Source organism: Pan troglodytes, chromosome 18, assembly GCF_028858775.2.
Source record: "Pan troglodytes isolate AG18354 chromosome 18, NHGRI_mPanTro3-v2.0_pri, whole genome shotgun sequence".
In the NCBI taxonomy this organism is placed as follows: Eukaryota; Metazoa; Chordata; class Mammalia; order Primates; family Hominidae; genus Pan; species Pan troglodytes.
The window spans coordinates 63,727,353-63,747,035 of record NC_072416.2 but is presented as its reverse complement, the minus strand read 5'-3'; the positions used below and the strand labels follow the sequence as shown (position 1 = coordinate 63,747,035).

The 19,683-nt window shown below is 42.4% G+C and overlaps 1 long non-coding RNA gene across 1 annotated transcript in view; it reads left to right on the top strand.

Moving 5' to 3' along the window:
* LOC129137353 (uncharacterized) overlaps window positions 1-19,683 on the top strand; it is a 441,478-nt gene that overhangs the window by 95,198 nt on the left and 326,597 nt on the right. The window lies entirely within an intron of this gene.

The window sequence follows — 19,683 nt, the reverse complement described above, 5'->3', positions numbered from 1 at the left end:
CTTCCATGGATCAGGAAATGAAGATTTGATCTTGGTTCTATCTCATGGCCTGTATGAATGTTTAAAGACCGTTTAATTCATCAGAGCCCAAGGTTCTCTATCTATAAAATAGGGCTAAAAAACCCCTACTTAGAATTTTACCGACTTTTCAAAGGGATAGCATTATGCTGTTAGCAGAGAGCCTGGCACAAAGTAGGTGGTCTTTAAACATTAGTTTGCTTTCTCTGGGTTTCCACACCTTTTAAATCTAGAGGAACACAGATATACCTCCTGGTTAAGTGAACTGGCCACTCAGTGAAATTCAAACCACTGCTCAGGGTGACTGCATGGGATCGGCTGTCACCCCACCTATCTGAATGGCCCCAGTCAGGCTGCAAGGTGCTCTGGCCTTTGACCGGTGGCATTTGGACCTGTCTCCCTGAATGTCAGTCTGCTCACAGGTGCTGGCTCAGAGATGCCAATCACTGCTCCCTTTGGCTGATCGGCATGCTGTAATGTGTGTCTGCAGAGTTGCTCCAGACAGACGGGGAAGGATTGAGTTGACCCAACATCATCTGTCTGGCTGGACGCTCATTTTTCTTCTCCTGCCTGTCTTGTTCCTGCTCAATGCTTAAGACATGTCTCAGGGCGCTTTGCCCTGGTGTGCTCTTTCCACCCTCTCTGCCTCCTCCAGGCGGCTCTAAATGTCAGTCCCAGCTTAACTTCAGTCTCAGTGATGCACACACTCATTCACTCCATCGGTGCATCCAGCCATTCCTTGTTTTCTGTTTTTTCCTTCCGTAAAAAATTGCTGTGCACCTACCGTGTGCCTGGCTCTTGAGGATTTTTAGGCATGATTCTCCATAATCAGGATTGCCTTTCCGCCCCAGAAAGGGAATCTTAGAGACCGAGTGTGTTCACAGATTTCCACTCTGATCATCAATTGTGCAGCTGCTCCAGCTGTGGGGGTGGTGGAGAACCTAGGGCTGGGTGGGGTGGGAAGTTGGTTGTTGCTATGGTATTTGCCCTGACCTGTTGCCCAGTTTTGTTTTCAGGTTTAAAAACGTCCCTGCATCCTTTCCTTTCTTCCTTTGTAACAACTCAGATGTCTTTTCACTTCTGTAGTTCTTGCAACTTCTGTAGTCAGGCATCATCACCAGTGCTCTATCGGCTGTTGATCCAGACTTCTGTTCCTGGGATCTTGCTAGCACAGTTGCCTTTTGGCCAAGCCTGGAGGGTCCAGCCATTAAGAATGGCTCCAGAAGATCTCCTCGTCTTTCTCTGAAGCTAGACCTTCTCCAGTGAGTTCTTTGTCACTGGGCATGGGCAATGCTTTACCAGGTAGCTTTCAACAGCATTACATTCCAACTGCAGTTTGCATGTGTCTTTCTGCCTTTCATGTACCTCAGAGGGACTTGCCTTACTTCCTGGCTGTGCCACAAAGAAATAGCCGTTGTCTCCTCTTTGCCTAGTAGTTGTGATTCCCTGTGCAGAATGTTCCAGGGAGGCTTCTCAGGATTTCTCCCAGGAAATCCTAAGGATCCTTTAGCAGACGAGCCTCCACAGACCTTCCTGGATATCCCACGATTCCAGAGATGCTTATGCAAATGAGACCCCCTCTGTGACCTGTGATTTCTATACTACTGGGGAACTTCCCTTCACAGTAATCAACATCTCATCTTAATTGCTTTTGTTTATGGTTCAATAAGTGCATCGTTTTTGGCAACACCAGCTCACAGCAATATCTTAAATTACCCAAGGATGCCCACTTTCATTTATGAACTCTGGTTTGTGTCTGATGAGCACTTAGATTTTTAACCATTTATTTCTTCCATGTGACAGGGAATGAGGAACATAAAGCTGATGGGAACAGTAAAGTAGGGGGAACGGGGAGACTAGGGAACCATAAAAGTATTGTACAGTGTTCCAGGCCAATATAAAAGCAATGAGTTTTTAATATATGGTGGGCGTAATACATTCATATTCCTAATAAAGTCAATTATTTTTGAATCCGCTATTTCTCAATTTTCCACCTCAGCTCAGACAAAAACAAAATCTGCAGCTATTCAGAAGAAAAAAAATTATATTACAGTAATTGCAAATGCAGCAGCTGTCAAAAAAACTGTCTAATAAGTGCCTGTTTAACACATCTACCCTCCCAGAAACTGGGGGGAAATGTTGGGAACAGTGGTTACCATGAATATAATCTGAGACAAAACTGGATCTTTGCCTTCGATTTGAGCAATTATATTGCTTTTGGCTACTTTTCTTCTTCCTCCTCCTCCTTTTATATATGTATATATTTATTTATATATATCTTTATATATATATTTATGTATATATCTTTATATATATTTATGTATATGTCTTTATATATATTTATGTATATGTCTTTATATATATTTATATATCTTTATATATATTTATATATCTTTATATATTTATATATTTTATATATATTCATATATATTTATATATTTATATATATTTTTATATATGTAGAGAGAGAGAGAGAGGGTGTTGTCATTCTGCAGGCAGCAATGAAGTGGAAAATGGTAGGTCAGTGGGGATGTGTGTGCCTCAGTGACATTTCAGTTCTTAATTACTTGTGTGTAACTGCCCATGTGCCTAACTTCTCTGCGCCTTAGTTTCCTTATTTGTTTAATGAGGGACTTGTTCCCAACTGACTTTGTTCATCACAATAATTTGTCATCTTAAATTTACTTTTAATTCCAGAAAACCATTACTAATTGAAATGCTTACTACTGCTCTTTTTAATTATAGGAGAATATTAGTTAGCTATTGATACATGGCAATAGTATCATAAATTTAGTGGCTTAAAACAGCCTGATGTTTTTATATCAACTTCTGTGGGTCAAGGATTTGTGGGCAGCTTAACTGAGTCCTCTGCTTTTTGAGTGTCAGACAATATGAGAACACTAAGAGGTGGGGTTCCTGGGGCCACCTGGAGTCCACCCCCCACAAAAAGGAACACAGGAGAGTTGAAGCATAAGGTAACATTCTCTTTCTTTTCCTCTAATTTGGACCATTTCAATTTAAAGTTTTGGGTTGGTTGTTGTTTCAGTCTCCTAGAGCTGGGGTAGCTGATTACCCAAACTGGGTAACATGTAACAGTAGAAAATGATTTCTTCAGTTTTGCAGGCTAGGTGTCTGCAGGGCCATATGGCCTTTACTGCTCTGGGGAAGAATTTCCCCTCACCTCTTGCTAGATTCTGGTGGCTCCCAGCAATCCCTGACCCTTGGCCTGTAGCTGCATCACTTAGGTCTCTGCCGTGGTTGTCCCATGGGTCTTCCCCATTTGTTTATTTGTGTCTCCTCCTTTTCTTACAAGGACACCTGTATTAGTCCATTTTTATACTGCTGTGTAGAAATACCTGAGACTGGGCAATTTATAAAGAAAAAGAGGTTTAATGGACTCACAGTTCCACATGGCTGGGGAGGCCTCACAATCATGGCAGAAGGCGAAGGAGGAGCAAAGGCATGTTTTACATGGTGGCAGGCAAGAGAGAGTGTTCAGGGAAACTAACCTTTATAAAACCATCAGATCTCATGAGACTTATTCACTATCATGAGAACGGTGCAGGAAAAACCCACCGCATGATTTAATTACTTCCTACTGGGTCCCCTCCCACGACACATAGGGATTATGGGAACTACAATTCAGGATGAGATTTGGGTGGGGACACAGCCAAACCATATCAACAGCCATCACTGGGTTTTCCATAATCCAGTATGACATCATCTTAACTAATGATATCTGCAAAGATTGTATTTCAATGTAAGGTCACATTCTGAGGTTTTGAGTAGATGTGAACATTTTGAGGGACACTGTTTATCCCAATACAGTTGTTGTTTTTCCCTCCGGTATTGGCCACCCTGAAGCTAAATCCTATATCTAAACCATTCTTAGAAACTCCCCTCTCTGAGAGAGGAACACTGTTAGAGATAGTGGCCAAGAGGCACTTTTCTTTCACTAGTCAAGGGACCTGGGGAAGGACTTAGTTTCTCTGCCTCAAATACCTTATCAGTAAAATGGTTGCAATAATAATAATCATGCTTAACTTTTAGGGTTGTTAGAACATTAAATGAAATAATATATGTAGACCTCTTGGAACAGTGCCTGGCACATAGTAAGCACTCTACAGACGTCAGTACTCATTCTTAATTTGCCTTCTCTCTCCACCACCTGCTTTCTGTTACCGATAAATACCATGTTAAGTGCTGGTTTTACATTTAAAAATTACAGTTAAATATATTGATTATTATAAGCAATTATAAATATACAAACTTCATAAATATTTATATGTACATCAAATATATAAATACATTTATATTAATGAAAATTAATAAAATGAATTGTAATTATTAATGAAATTATTTGAAATTATATAGACAGACACAAAATCCTTTCTTGCTTGATTTATTCACTTCTCACAGTATCCAGTTACTTACACTTTAGATGAAGGAATGAGCAATCTCCCTCCTCACCAGCAGCCTCTCTGCTTCATTAGCTATGCCATTATTTTTCCCTTTCTGATTTTTATATTTCTTTTGTGTTATTTCATTCTGATTTAATCTTTCATTTTTTTTGTTAAGAGGGTAATTTTAATAATAGCTTTGCATGGGAAATCAACTATTATTTCTATATTTTGATTTTGTAATAATAATAGTAATAACACCAAATATTTGGGTACTTACCATTCTACGTGCATTCCATACATTAGCTCATTTAATCTCTGCAACAGTTCTATGAAGGAGATGACAATTTAGAGATGAGAAAATAGAGGCACAGGGAGGTGAACTAATTTGCCCAAGGTCACACAGCTAGCAAGTGGCAGAGGCAGTGTGCACGCAGTCCGTGACCTTGGAGCTCTTCTCAGAGCCCGTCAGCTCTGTGGCCTCCAGGGTCCACGTTACCCATGGCAGAGTCACGTGTCTGCCTGGACCCACAGAGGGACTGAAAAGCTGTTTCTCTTAACTCATGCCACTCAAAGGAATGTGGGTAAAACACGAAAAAAAAAAAAAACAAAAAGCAAAAAAAAAAAAACCCAAACTCTTTTCTTACTTATCCTTAATTAATTCCTCAAAAATACGCTGCATTTTAATTTTTCATATTCAACTCATGCCTTTCATGTGGATGTTTTTGTTTTTCCAAGGGCTTCCTTTATTTTTTCTGATAGAAAAAAATCTAAGCCTTCATCTTCCCATTAAGAAGTTGCAGCTTCTTCATCATACAAATTAAATGACAAAGTCTGCTTTCTCTTGAAGATGTTATTTCTGGCACAGGTCGATTTCCTGCCCCATTTGGACTGATTGCTTTCTGCTGCACACTCCTCATCTTGAGATTTCACTTGATTCCCCTCCTAGATTTAGTTTCCATTTTTCCTTGGATTTCCTGGACGCTTTTTCTATTTTTCTTGGATTTCTTTTTCAGTTGTCTGTAGTCTCAATTTTATTGTTGTTTTGCAGAAAATAGTCTTTGCAGACACATTAGTATACTTATATGTATGTTGGCTAGGTGTGTATAATTGAAATACATTTTTCCTCAAAGGATGAAAACTGATGTGAATCTGATTACTATCCCATTGAAGATAACACCTTTCTTCTCTATAAGCTTTTAGGGTTTTTCTCTTTATCTTTGCTATTTTGGACTCTCCCCAGGATGTTAGTGAGAGAGTTTTTGGGTTATTCATCCTCTGCAACACTCCAAGTAAGTCTATCATTCTGAAGATGCGAGTTCTTCTTTTATATCCTATGATTATTTTTTCAGGAAGTGTTATTTTTAGAATATAAACTCCTGGGTCCCATCCAGGTCTAGGGTCAATGGCATCCGTGGGTCGCTGGACAAGATGGGCCCTAGGATCATTTTCCTGCTGTAGCACGTTTACATGGTAGAGTGGCCAGGGTGTCCTTCTGTGATGTGGTCACACAGTGTTGTGCTCATACAGATTGTGATACTTTTATCAGCATGATGGAGCAGCGGTAAAAAGCCATGCCACCATGTCTAGCTCACAGCATTCTTGTGAAGGTCATGTGTGATATAATCTTATGTGTAAAACTGCTTTGAAAATGCTCCTAGACATCTATATGTTGGAAATTAACCCATCAGGGTGCTACAGACAGCACTTGGCTGGGGTTAGTGAGTTTCAGCAGAATGCATCTCTTGCAGTGACGTACTGGAGAAATTTTTGTCCTTGGGTTTTGTTTTTGCTGAATCTTTCCTTCATATTACCTGCTTCTTGGTCCCTGAAGGTAGATGTCTGCCCAAGGTAGAGCCATCTGTTTTAATTTCTCCCCTTGCCTTTTCCTCTTCCTATTACATTTGCTGACTTAAGTATCAAATCAGGCTTGTGTTCCTAGTCTCTAAATAGAAGTGCCTCCTCAAACTACTCTATAAATCATTATTATTAATAACAAGGATAATAATGATAATGCTAAATAGCACTCATGTAAAATCTTCCATTAGAAAATGCTTTCAGAAATAGTACCTCTGGGCTGCTGGTTTATATAGGAAACACAAAAACTGATTTTAAAAGATGACTGTTCTAGCCAAAATGTGTTTGCTTTTCTGGGTTAAATTCATTTGTTTGATTGAAAATTTTATAAAGAAGGTATGTATTGGAGAGGTCTGGGATTGTGGAAAGAAGCAGAGTGCTGAACCCATCAATAACTCAAATGTTTGGAAGTGCATGAGTGACAGATTCAGCTTATTCCAGAAAAGTAGGGCCATATAGACATAGCCAATGCAATGTCTAAAGTAGAATCATCACAGCCACATTTATTGGAACACTCCTGTGGAATCCTGAGTCAGTATAATGTAGGAGTTCCTGGGTTCTAATCCTGTTCTGTTCCCGAAGAGTGATGGTGGCTTTAGAGTACATTATTTAACATCTCAGTGCCCTCCTGTCCTTATCTATAAAATTAAGGTTTAAAATCTATCTCGCATCAGTAATCCCAGCACTTTGGGAGGCTGAGGCAGGAGGATTGCTGGAGTCCAGGAGTTCAAGATCAGTTTGGGCAACAAAGCGAGACCTCCATCACTAAAAAAAAAATTAACAAAAAAATAGCAGGGTATGGTGGCTCATGCCTGTGGTCCCCAGCTACTCAGAAGGCTGAAGGAGGGGGATCACTTGAGCCAGGGAGGTTGAGACTGCAGTGAACTATGATCATGCCACTGCACTCCAGCTTGGGCAACAGAGTGAGACCCTGTCTCAAAAAAAAAAAAAAAATCTATTGCACAAGGTTGCTGTCAGCACCTACCAGTTTCTAGCACATTCCAAAATGGGAGGCATTATTGTTATTACTATTAAAATTGCTTTAATGTTGCATAAGGGACACTATAAGGACAGTTTTCTTTTAAAAAGCTCAAGTATAATATATTTTGATAGAAGTGCCTATAAGTAATACATACACGGCTGGGTGGATTTCATATAGTGGGCACACTTGAGCAAGCAGAATTTGGAACCGGGTCATCAGAACCTATCCTAGAGGTGCTCCCTGTGTTCCCTGGATCACGGAACATAAATGGAATGATGCTATGTATACTTTTTTTGGTGGGTACATGGAACATTCTTGTTTCTTTCACTCAGCATCGTGCAATTCACCCAAGCTGATGCATTCTGCTGGAGATCCTTCTTCACGTAGCCATGTGGTATTTTGTTGTGTCATGGACACTGGGTAATTTTCAGGTGACCATTATGAAGAATATTGCTGTGAGTGTTCCAGTACATTCCTTAGGTGAACATAAAGGGATAACATTCTTAATTCTAACAATTAGGAGGCCAGGATGTTTCTCCATACCCTCTTGTTCTTCATCCAGTTGATCTCCAACACCCATACATCCACCTCCATGTTTGATGCCCGACTCTGCCATTCATTGTCTGAACTTTTGCAATCATTGTTTTTCCTTCCCCTGTTTCTCATTCTTCCAGTTAAGCCTCAGCACCACCTGAATTGTCTCCCTGAAACAAACATCAGAAATCACTTTCCTGTTCAAAACTTTCAGGATCCTCAATGTCAGTGGAAAAAAAGAAAACACACCTCTGAGTTCCTTATACAATCAGCATCTGCCTTGAACAATCCCCGTCAATAACTCCCACTTCATCACAGACTTTATCTCTTTGTCCGGGTGTCATATTGGATTAGCTCCTTTGTTGTTTGGGTGCTCTCTCAGCCTGGCATGACCTTTCTTCCTTTCTGCTAATATTGAATTTCTTCTCATGGTTGAAGACCAGCTGAGAGCCACAGTGTTCCAACACCACTTCCTGCTCCACTCTCCAAGAAGCTTAGCTCAATAACCTGGGGTGCATCATGTGGTTCACGCCATTCAGTCCATTGCTGACCTGTTGAGTGCTGGGTCTGAGAACTGGGCTTGCAGCTTTCTTCTTTGCTAAGTCCCTCTTGTGTCCTGTTCTGATCATGAGGCTGCTTTCAGGGTCCTCTGATAAATTGTCCTCTTCCTCATCAAAGAAGAGTGCACCCTGGAGCGGTCTCTTGTCAAACAATTTTCCTCTGCTATTGGGATAAGTGGACCTAATTTCTTGTTGATGCTAATTATTTGAGAATTGCTGTTGTGTGATAAGATAAAAGCAACCTTTATTTATGTAATTATCCCCCTCCCCCAGGCAGTGGAATGACTAAGATTTGCTTTGCTTTTCACGAGAAGCCCTTTCGTATTTAACGTGTCCCTAGAGTATCACCTGAGGTCTGACAGGTTCCCTGGCCTTGGATTTAGTTCAGGTTGCAGGGAATTTTCTGAAAGGGCTGGTGCAGTGCAAAACTAGAGATTCCCCATCCCAGTAATTTGGATGAGACAGATAATCTCTCTTCTGCGAACTCCTCTCTACTTCTCACCTTGGGGTTCCCCTGTCCCTTAGTCATTGTCTCTTCCTACCTGACTTGGAGCAATTATCTGCACATACAGGTGTCTCCCTCATTGGTCTGCTCTATCCTACAGGCTGTCCCACCTGGCTTCCCACTCCAAGAAACTAGCACACACCTGGCCCGTACGAGACCCTCAATACATGTTTACTGATTGAGTTAATATTTTGATTTCTGAATGGGAAACTAAAAGTCTTTTGCGCTTGGGAGATGACTTCAATGTTTATTTTTCTGCTTTGTAAAGTGAAGGGACAAAATTTAATTGACTCTTTCAAGGGATAATTATTGATGTTTAATGTCTAGCTACAGTCCTAAGGACATTCCAAGTAGCAGCACATTTGACGCTGACGGGGGCCTATACCCTACCCTTGCTTTGCATTCAGTTTCAAGGGTGATTTCTGACCACTTCCCTGGTGCCAGGGGTTATGGAGGATTCTCCACATTTCTTGCCTGCTTCCATCCTCACTCCTTTGTATACAGCTCAAGGAAGAGTCTAATCCTCAACAAACATACCCTCAAACAAACCAACCTTTCTCCCAAGACTGGTGGGAAGGTCAATTGCATGGACTGAGAAGAACATGAGGGGAAGTTTCAATATATGAACCATGGCAATATTAGCGGGGTTTTAATCAATAGCCTTTCATATTAAGATGACATTCAACCATCTTATCAAACATTCGCTTGACACCTGCATCTGGCACTGAGTACACAATGGTGAACAAATACCTACTTCCTTACTCTCATGGAACCCATGTGTCCCCTGGGGCAGCCAGACAAAACAGAAAAAAGGCAAGTGAACAAGCGAATGACTTAAAATGATTCCAAAATGTGATGGTAATAAGACCATATGTCATTGATTTTTAAGACACATTTCTTTTCACCTTTTAATATTGTTGAAATTGTGATGTCTTAAAATGGGAATTTGTATTTAATATATTGTTTTTCCCCCTGAGAAATTATTAAATTGATGCTTTGACTTCAGATCGATGCTGTCTCAGAATGGAGGAAATATGGTAATAATAAAAGCTCACATTTATCGAACGCTAACTATGAGTCAGGCTTTGAGCACTTTGTGTTGTAGCATTGTCTCTTTTATTCTGGATAACAACCACAGGCATCAGGTAGAAGAATCTCTACTTTATAGGGGAGGGAACTGCATCCCAGGGAGGTGAGGTCCCAGGTTTAATGTTCAGCACCTGGAGTAGCCAATATTTGAACCCTGGCAGATCTGACCCTGCCTCCCTGAGCCCTGGTGCCCTCTAGGGGTAACTGGTGCAAAGTAACCAATACTATGAAGATTTTTCAGATGCTCCTAGGGAAGCTACACAGTTTTCATACAACTAGGAGGTATTCACCAAGAACTAACAGATTGTGCATGAACTGCGTAGAAACACACAGCAAAAGCAGCACCCACAGAGCCTGTATCTTCCAATGAATCTTTATTTTTAAATTTTATTATTATATATATATTTTTGAGATGAAGTCTCACTCTGTTGCCCAAGCTGGAGTGCAATGGTGCCATCTCGGCTCAATGCAACGTTTGCCTCCCAGGTTCAAGTGATTCTCTTCTCTCAGCCTCCTGAGTAGCTAGGATTACAGGTGCGTGCCACCATGCCTGGCTAATTTTTGTATTTTTAATTTTTTAGTAAAGATAGGGTTTCACCATGTTGGCCAGGCTGGTCTCAAACTCTTGACCTCAAGTGATCCACTCGCCTCAGCCTCCCAAAGTGCTGGAATTACAGGCATGAGCCACCATGCCCAGCCTTATTTTTGTGCATACATAGTGGTTGTATATATTTACGGGGTACATGAGATATTTTGATACAGGCATGCGATGAGTAATAATCACATCAGGGTAAATGGAGTATCCATCATCTCAAGCACTTGTCCTTTGTGATGAACAATCCAATTATACTCTTTTAGGTATTTAAAAACGTATAAATGCATAATAAATTATTGTTGACGTCGTCACCCTGTCCTCCAGTGAACCTTGAAGTGAGAAATGGGGAACCCACCTCGGTCAGTTTATTAGTCAGTTCTCATGCTGCTAATAAAGACATACCAGAGACTAGGTAATTTATAAAGAAAAAGAGGTTTAATGGACTCACATTTCCACATGGCTGTGGAGGCCTCACAATCATGGCAGAAGGCAGAGGAGGAGAAAGGCACATAACACATGGTAGCAGGCAAGAGGGGGCTGGTGTAGGGGAACTCCCCTTCATAAAACCATCAGATTGGGCCGGGCGCAGTGGCTCACACCTGTAATCTCAGCACTTTGGGAGGCAGAGGCGGGTAGATCACAAGGTCAAGAGATCGAGACTATCCTGGCCAATATGGTGAAACCCTGTCTTTACTAAAAATACAAAAAAATCAGCTGGGTGTAGTGGTGTGCGCCTGTAGTCCCAGATACGCAGGAGGCTGAGGCAGGAGAATTGCTTGAACCCGGGAGGCGGAGATTGCAGTCAGCTGAGATTGCGCCACCGCACTCCAGCCTGGCGACAGAGTGAGACTCGGTCTCAAAAAAAAAAAAAAAAAAAAATCAAAAATAAACAAACCATCAGATCTTGTGAGACTTATTCACTATCACGAGAACAGCACTGGAAAGACCTGGGTTCATCCCTCTTGCCTGTGTTTTCTCCCTCCTTCCCCCCCCCCCCGCTTTCTTTTTCTTTTTTTCTTTACCTCCTCCCTCCTTTTCTTCTTCCCCCTTTTTCTCTCCCTTCATACCTCCCTCCATGCTTCCCTTTCTGTTCCCTTTATCTAAAGAAGAGCCTAGCAGATTGAAAAGTCATTAAATAATGTTGCTGGCAAAAACTGAAGAGTGTTAGCTGAAATGGAAAGTTCTGGAACTTGTGAAAGTATGATGAACCACTAAGATTAGTTTAGGATTGATTTATGTGGCTAAATAGTTAATACGCTCAAAGAGGCTTTAACATATGAGGCCTGTCATTAATATTTATAGATCCAAGTGATGAGAAATGACCAAAAAAGAAGCCTGTTGGGATGACATAAAGTTGAAAAATTCCCTGAGATAACACAGGTGAGAAGGGGGTAGGGGTGGTGCTAGCGAGTTCGAAGAGATGCACCTCAGCTGCTAATGCAGAAGGCATTCCAAACAGGAGCTCTGGGGAAGCCTGTGTACTGAATCAGAGGCATGAAGGACTTGGAGGCAATTTCCACGTTCATTGAATTCATCTCACACAGGCTGGGCTGATTTGGGTTACACTGAGCTGGTGAATTGATGAGAGCACAAAAATCCAGCACATGAACTAGTAACCTATTTAGAAAATTTGTGAATGACTCAGAGATGGTAGGCCCTTGAGTGTGGCAAGCTAGGCAGCTGAAAGGAACACAGAGGCAGAGACAGACTTCTGGAAAAATGGGTGCTTATCCGCTGTGCCTGGGGATCTGCCAGAGTCCACCCACTTGCTGTCCCGAGATAAGAAATGTGTGTGGCTGCAAACCTGTGCTTGGTAGGTTAGTATTCCTAGAGACCTCATCTTCCTTTGGTGCGAGCAATTTATACGTATTCAGTTAAACTGTATTTTTCTAACCAGAATATAGCACACTGTCTTGGAACTTTCTCATTGCTAAATGGATGTTTAAGAGCCTGTAATTAGTTTATAAACATAGATGCAGAAGGAGAAACTCGTTTTAATAAACTCTGGCATTTTGGCCTTAAGAAAATAAATGACAGCATGACTATTCACTTCACAAAAGGATTTTTTTTTTCATTTAAAACAAAGGCTTCAACATGAGCATCATTATAAAAACAAACAAATGAACTAAAAATAACAAAAACTGAGGCAGAACTTTTGTACTTTATATTTAAAAAATATACATAAGATATAAACCCAGGCTGCCCTGCCTATACCTGCACCATAAACCCCTCTCTACTCTTAGCTCGTTCATTCATTCAACAGCACAAGAGATGTTGGGGCAGATGCTATGAGAAAGACAAAGAAGAGTGTCTCAGTTTTCAAGTAGAAGAAATTCTTCCTTCCTGTGTTTTGTAATCTTTATGACATTTTATGAAAATAAAGTGTTTGATGTAGAAGATTTAGAAAATACAGGAAGGAGTCACAAGGAAGGAAGCGAATATGTTAGAATCTCCCTAACCAGAAATACTCACTGTGGAAATATTTATCCATCCTGCCATTTTTGGGAGGGTGCACAATTGTGCCTGTGCCTGTAGGGCTCAGAACAGGAATTGAGAGAAGGGGGGCTGAGAGATAGTGCTCTGAACATAAGCAGGGGCGACGGTTCTTCAGACTTGATAAATTTTGGATTTTTCCCTGGTGATAGGGTGCATGGATGAATTGAATTAATGGCAAGGAAGTGGTGCGTGTGAGTCCTTGGAACACTTCTTCTTCTGACTTATGTGAAAGAGGAGCTCTACTTAGTTGGCAGGGTACAAACAATAGTAACTGAAGACCTATTGATCATTTGGTATTGCTGGTCAGGCACTGTGCTAAGTAGTTGACATAGACTTTGTTTAATCTTCTAACAACTCTTTGGGCAAGGAATCCCATTATTCCCCTCTTGCAGATGATCTAGTTAGTGATGCTTAAGGAAAATAAATCAACACGCAGAAGATCACCCAGCTAGCTAATGAAGGATGGAATTAAGATTTAAACCCAAATCATCTGGCTCTGGAGCCCTGTGTTCGGTATGGGGAGGGGGGTAAACTAAAGTGATTTTCCTAGTCTCTCACTCAACAATCAACACTTCTGTGACCTCTCATCACCAAAACGTGTGGGAATTTCTCCCCACCAAGTAATCGTCCAGCAGATTCTGCAGTGGATATCAGCAAGGTGTCTTCTAGTGTGATTCAATTCTGACACCATCTATCTACCTGGACATAGCATCACATCCCACAGGTTGAGGGCTCAGTCCCATGAGACTGTCCTTCACTTCAGATACCAGTTGCAATGGGCTATAAATCGGGGTTCCCACAACCCTCTTTGGGTTCAACTAATTTGCTAGAGCAGCTCACAGAAATAGAAGTCAAGGAAATATTTACTTTTACTGGTTATTATAAAGAATATTACACAGGATATGGATGGAGAGATGCACAGCGTGAGATTCTGTTGGGAAAAGATGTGGAGTTTCCATGCCTTCCCTGGGTGCACCACCTTCCAGGAACCTCCATGTGTTCAGCTATTCAGAAGCTCTCTGAACCCGGTCCTTTTTTGATTTTATAGAAGCTTCAGTACACAGGCTTGATTGATTAAGCCATTGATCATTGGTGATAGACTTAACCCTTGGCTCCTCCCTGTTGGGAGGTAGGGCTGAATTTCAACCCTCTAATCATGCCTTGGTCTTTCAGGTGACCAGGGCCCACAGCCATCAACTCATAGCTTACAAAAAAATGCTCTTATCACTCAAGAGATTCCAAGGATTTTTAGGAGCTGTACCTCAGGAAACGGAGACAAAAACCAAATATGTATTTCACAATATCACAGTCCCATTGCAGTTACCTGCTGTTGTGTAACAAATCACTCTGAAATTTAGCAGCTTAACGCAACCCTCATTTGATTACTTGAAAGGATGTCGTGGGTTGGGAATTCAGGCAGAGCCCAGTTGGGAATTTCTTCTGTTCCTTGGGGCATTGGCTGAGGTCACTCAGTGGTATTCAGCTGGTGGCTGGGCTTGTCTCACAGGAGGGTGAGTGTCCAAGATGTTTTCATTCACTTCCTTAGTACTGGGTGGGGGATGGCTGGGAGGGTGGGCTGAGCTGGACTAGTGACTGGAGTGCCTTGGTGCGGCCTCTTCAGGGTGGTGGTCATCTCAAGGTAGTCAAACTATTTCCACGGCAAACTATTTCGGGGCTCCAGAGACATTTGCAAGAGGCTTGAGTAGAAGCTGCTGGTCTCCTAAAGCCTACACATGGAAAGTGGCACAGGCCACTTCTGACGTTTTTCTGTTGACCAAATGGCCACAGAATCCACCCAGAATCAAGGAAAGAGACATACGCTACCCCCACTCTAACTATTTGTGATCATCTTGAATCTATCCCATGTCTCAACACTTATTCACTAAGGAGACAGAGACTACCTTTGAACCCATTGATTGTTTCAATGATTGATTAATCGGTTTACCAAATAGATTCTAAACAACTGCATGTGGTGGACAGAAGGGTATAATGGTTAGCAAGACAGTACCTGGGGGTTCCAGCCCTTGGTACTCACACTCTAATGGGGGGGGACAATAATGAATGAGCAACTCGGGGAGAGGGTAATCAGAGCCTGGGTGCCAGGGAGAACATGAGTGAGCTGGTGAGACATAGGGTGTCAGGGAGGCCACAGTGGACAGGCTCATGAGGGAGGCAGTGATGAGGAAGTGGTCTTTCAGCTCCCCTTAAAGAGAAGGACAGAGGGGGAAGACACACCTTCCATAAAGGAGAGATAACAAGTCCCTAAACTCAGAAGTGGGATAGGACTTCACAAATTGATGGAACCAAGAAAACAATGTGCCAGGAGCATGGTGGGATGGGGGAGGGGGCAGGGGTGTGGCCCCAGCAAACTGAGCTGTGAGTGGGACCACATCACCCAAGCCCTGATAGGCCAGAGAACTGTCACTTCATCCTAATGATGAGCACAAACCAAAGTACACATTGAAGTAAATGAAAACCAACTGAAGCTGAGATGGGCAGAGGCAAAAGGAGAAAATTCAGCCCTAGGTTTTTACGGTTTGGGGCAGAAGTGTGGCACAATCTAAATATGTTTACCCCTTCAGTGGGTTAGCTGCTAAACACTAATCTGAACCAGGCATTAACCTCTCTAGGCCTATTTTCCACCATGGTAATGAAAGGGTTTGAAAGATTTGCAATGATTTTTTTCAGCTTTGGTGTTCTGTGATTCTACATGTCTCTTTTTTATGTTTAAAGAAGGGATTGGTTTCTTTTTTATATTTAAAGAAATGGCTGGCTGCTTTATTTTACCAGCAAATACAATACCCCTCCTACCCGCCTCTCCAACTCTGGTTTCATGAATGTATTTTCATGGACCCATGTGTCAACACAAGCCCTGACCAAGACATTTTATCCCACAAAGAGCGTTGTGTAGATTAAAGGAAGAAACAGAGATTAAAACAACGGGGCTTGCACATTCCGATGGCTCTTAACTTGATTTAAACTTTTGACCTCTAATGCTTCCCAGCTGTTTTGAAGTCACACATCCCGTGTTGATTAGACTCACCCCAAAAGTGATCCAAAAAGAGGGGGTTGCTTCAGTGAACCATCACCCTGCCTGACTCTGGGGTTTGCAGTTCCTGGCTGAAAGTGGTCACTGCTCCCCCAAGCCCTTTGCTCTGTAACTCAGCCCAGCAGGAAGAGCTCCCGCACTCTCTCCCTCTCTCTCTCTCTGCAGACAGAGGCCACCTTTTTAACAATTTGTTTTTACAATGTGAAAAAAGAGTGGGAGCAGGGGAAGAAGCAGTGTTCCTGTCCCCCTCAAAATAACATAACCCAGGTGGTGGGAGTTAACTGGGAATGTGGAGGGTTCTGATTCCAAAGTACACATTGAAATAAATGAAAACCAACTGAAGTTAAGATGGGCAGAGACAAAAGGAGAAAATTCAACCCTAGGTTTTTATGGTTTTCTTTTTTGTATAGAATCCTAATCATGGGGGTGAACTCAGAAAGCATGTGGTTTCTTCTTTTCTTTTTTCTTTTTTTTTTTTTTTTTTGAGACGGACTTTTGCTCTTGTTGCCCAGGCTGGAGTGCAATGGTGCGATCTCTGCTCACTGCAACCTCTGCCTCCTGGGTTCAAGCGACTCTCCTCCCTCAGCCTCCCGAGTATCTGGGATGACAGGCATGCGCCACCACGCCCGGCTAATTTTTGTATTTTGAGTAGAGACAGGGTTTCACCGTGTTGGGCAGGCTGGTCTCGAACTCCTGACCTCAGGTGATCCACCCCACTCGGCCTCCCAAAGTGCTGGGATTACAGGCATGAGCCACCGTGCCCGGCCACACGTGGTTTCTTTTTTTTTTTTTTTTTGAGACAGGCTTGCTCCGTTGCCCAGGCTGGAGTGCAGTGGCGCCATCTTGGCTCATTGCAAGCTCCGCCTCCCGGGTTCACGCCATTCTCCTGCCTCAGCCTCCTGAGTAGCTGGGACTACAGGCACCCGCCACCACGCCCGGCTAATTTTTTTTTGCATTTTTAGTAGAGACGGGGTTTCACTGAGTTAGCCAGGATGGTCTCGATCTCCTGACCTCGTGGTCCGCCCTCCTCCGCCTCCAAAAGTGCTGGGATTACAGGCATGAGCCACCGCGCCCGGCCACGTGGTTTCTTAAGATAAATTCTCTAACATGGAGGACAATGAACAGAATCTGGGAAGCAGCTGTCCCTATTGCTGGGGAATGGATTCTGCATGCCGGCCATGCCTGGTAAACTCTCAGTCCATCACCAGGCCTGGGGTCCAGGTGCCTGTGGCCTGCATGAGTCAGGGAGAGAGTTAGGAGCCCACGAGTTCCCCACAATTCGTCACCGAGGTGATGTTAGCAGGTGTAACTCTATTTTTTCTGCCATCATTTGTTTTTGTCATCATGCCTTCTGGGACTTCCTGACACATCCGATGCTGTCTTAGGTGTTCCTTTGTAAGCCAGAGTCTACCTGAAGAGGGAAATCCAGGGGACACAGTAGTGTTGGCGTCAGGCCCTGGTCCTCCAGGGAAAATCTCCAGCAAGGAGACCTGGCAGTTGCTTGAGGCTGTGGGTCTGCAACACTAATCAGCAGGCAGGAAGCCAAGGATTCAGCCAACACGTGCAGGGCATTTTGGACATCCAGCATTCACTCCATGGAAGGCATCTACTGCATTCCTAGGGTGAGTGGGAGGCTTCCCTCCCCACCCCCGCCCCACCCCCGAATGTGGTCCATCTTGTCAGCCAATTCTTATATGCCAGTGCATACAAATTAATTCTGTGGGTAATTTTGATAGAAAATTTGATGAGTTGGCCAGAGAAACTTCAGTAGAGAAATTAAAAGTAGTAATTCCAAGAGAGGAGAAAATAAAATGACAGCTTTGATTATTTCAGCCACTTCAGGCCCAGGGCATTGGATGGAGATGACATTTTAGTTTTCTAACCCATTTCCTCATTTTGATTCTTTTAAAAAAATTGCCATTGCACCCAGATAGAGAATTCTTGGTTCATCTTGGAACATGCATGAGCTGGAAGATGCTTCGCTGCCTGATCTGTTCACTAGATGGCATGGCTCAGACCCACTGAGTTGCACAGATTCAGCTGGGCTAAGAAAGTCCTGAGCAACTTGAGTCAAATACCCACTGCCTTTGTTAATTCATTTATGACAAACTGTGGGCCCCTAAGAGTAGAGAGAATCAGGAGATTCTCTGATTTGAAGCAGGAATTATTGCTGGAGGAAAAGTGTCTGCAACTGGATTAAGGAAAATTCACGGAGACAGAGGGCACCTTGTAGATCATCTTGTTCATCTTGTGGTTTGCAAACTTGTTTGAAGCGATAGAACACCTTCCTCAGCAAAAGCCAGTTATGCAGAGCTGAATAAGTCATGCAAGTAATGGCAGAACTATTGAAGTTGCTTTCTGAAACCCTTAGGAATTGGGAAATATTGACTGACTGATCGACCTCCCTTCCTTCCTTCCTTCCCTTTTCTTTCTCTGTCTTTCTTCTCTTCTCTCTCTCCTTCCTTTCTTTCTCCTTCCTTTTTTCTTTCTCTTTCTTCCTTTCTTTCTCTCTCTCCTTCCTCCCCTCCTTCTTTCTCTTTCCTCTTTTTTTTTTCCTTTTATTTTCCAGCATTAGAAACTGAGGACTAGATAGGGCAAGATGTCCATGGAAGATCTTGGTCCACAAGCAGTCCACTGAATGATTTTTCTGTAAAACCACTACTTTATTTATTTAAAACCCTCAAGTTCCCATAAAAGGAGTTTGCAGAGCAAATTGTTTTAAATTCCCTGGAGCAACATTGTGGATGGATACACACATTTGCCAAATGCACAGAATGTTTGTTTCATTAAGTGTGTTGACACTGATCATAAACTCAAGCAGGGCAAAGATGACAATGAGTGTGTGAACTCTGGGCCAGACAATAGACACACACTTTTATGCATCATTTTATTTTTCTTTACAAGAACCCTACGAGACTGGTATTTCTATCTGTAATTTATAGATGAGGGAAAGTGAATTTAGAGTTTAAGCTTTTTGTACCAATGAATATATTAAGTTATGGGTGAAGTCTTATAACAAAGAGACTCTAAGACACAATGGCTTGAATACAGTAAAAGTTTACTCCTTCAACTTCCATAGGAAGGTAGGAAGGTGATGTAGGACAGCCAAGAGTAGCTGGGTCTGTCACAACATGTGGCTTCCATCCCTCCATCCAGTGTGGCATATCCAGGTCATGCCATCTCCCAACCAGTCAAGAAGCCAAAGAACCAGTAAATGATGGGAATAATATTTGAACCAAGGCTTATGTAATTCTAAAGTCTGATGTTAACTAACCACAGAACTAAACCGCCACCATTACTCAACAGTAATAATACCACCATTTTAGGTGTTATCATTAGTTGTGGTAACTAGCCTTCAAGATGTCTCCCAGTGATTCTTACCTCCTGGTATTCTACCCTTGTTCCTTCCCACACTGAATATGGCTGACTTGTGTAGTAAATTGCACACTGCAGATACTGGGGATATGATAGAGAATGACTTTTGATGAGGCTAAGTCCCAAAAATCATTGCAGTTCCTGGTAAGCTCTTTCTTGAATCACTAGCTGCAGGGAAGCCAGCTGCCATGTTGTAAGGATAATCAAGCAATGCTATGGACAG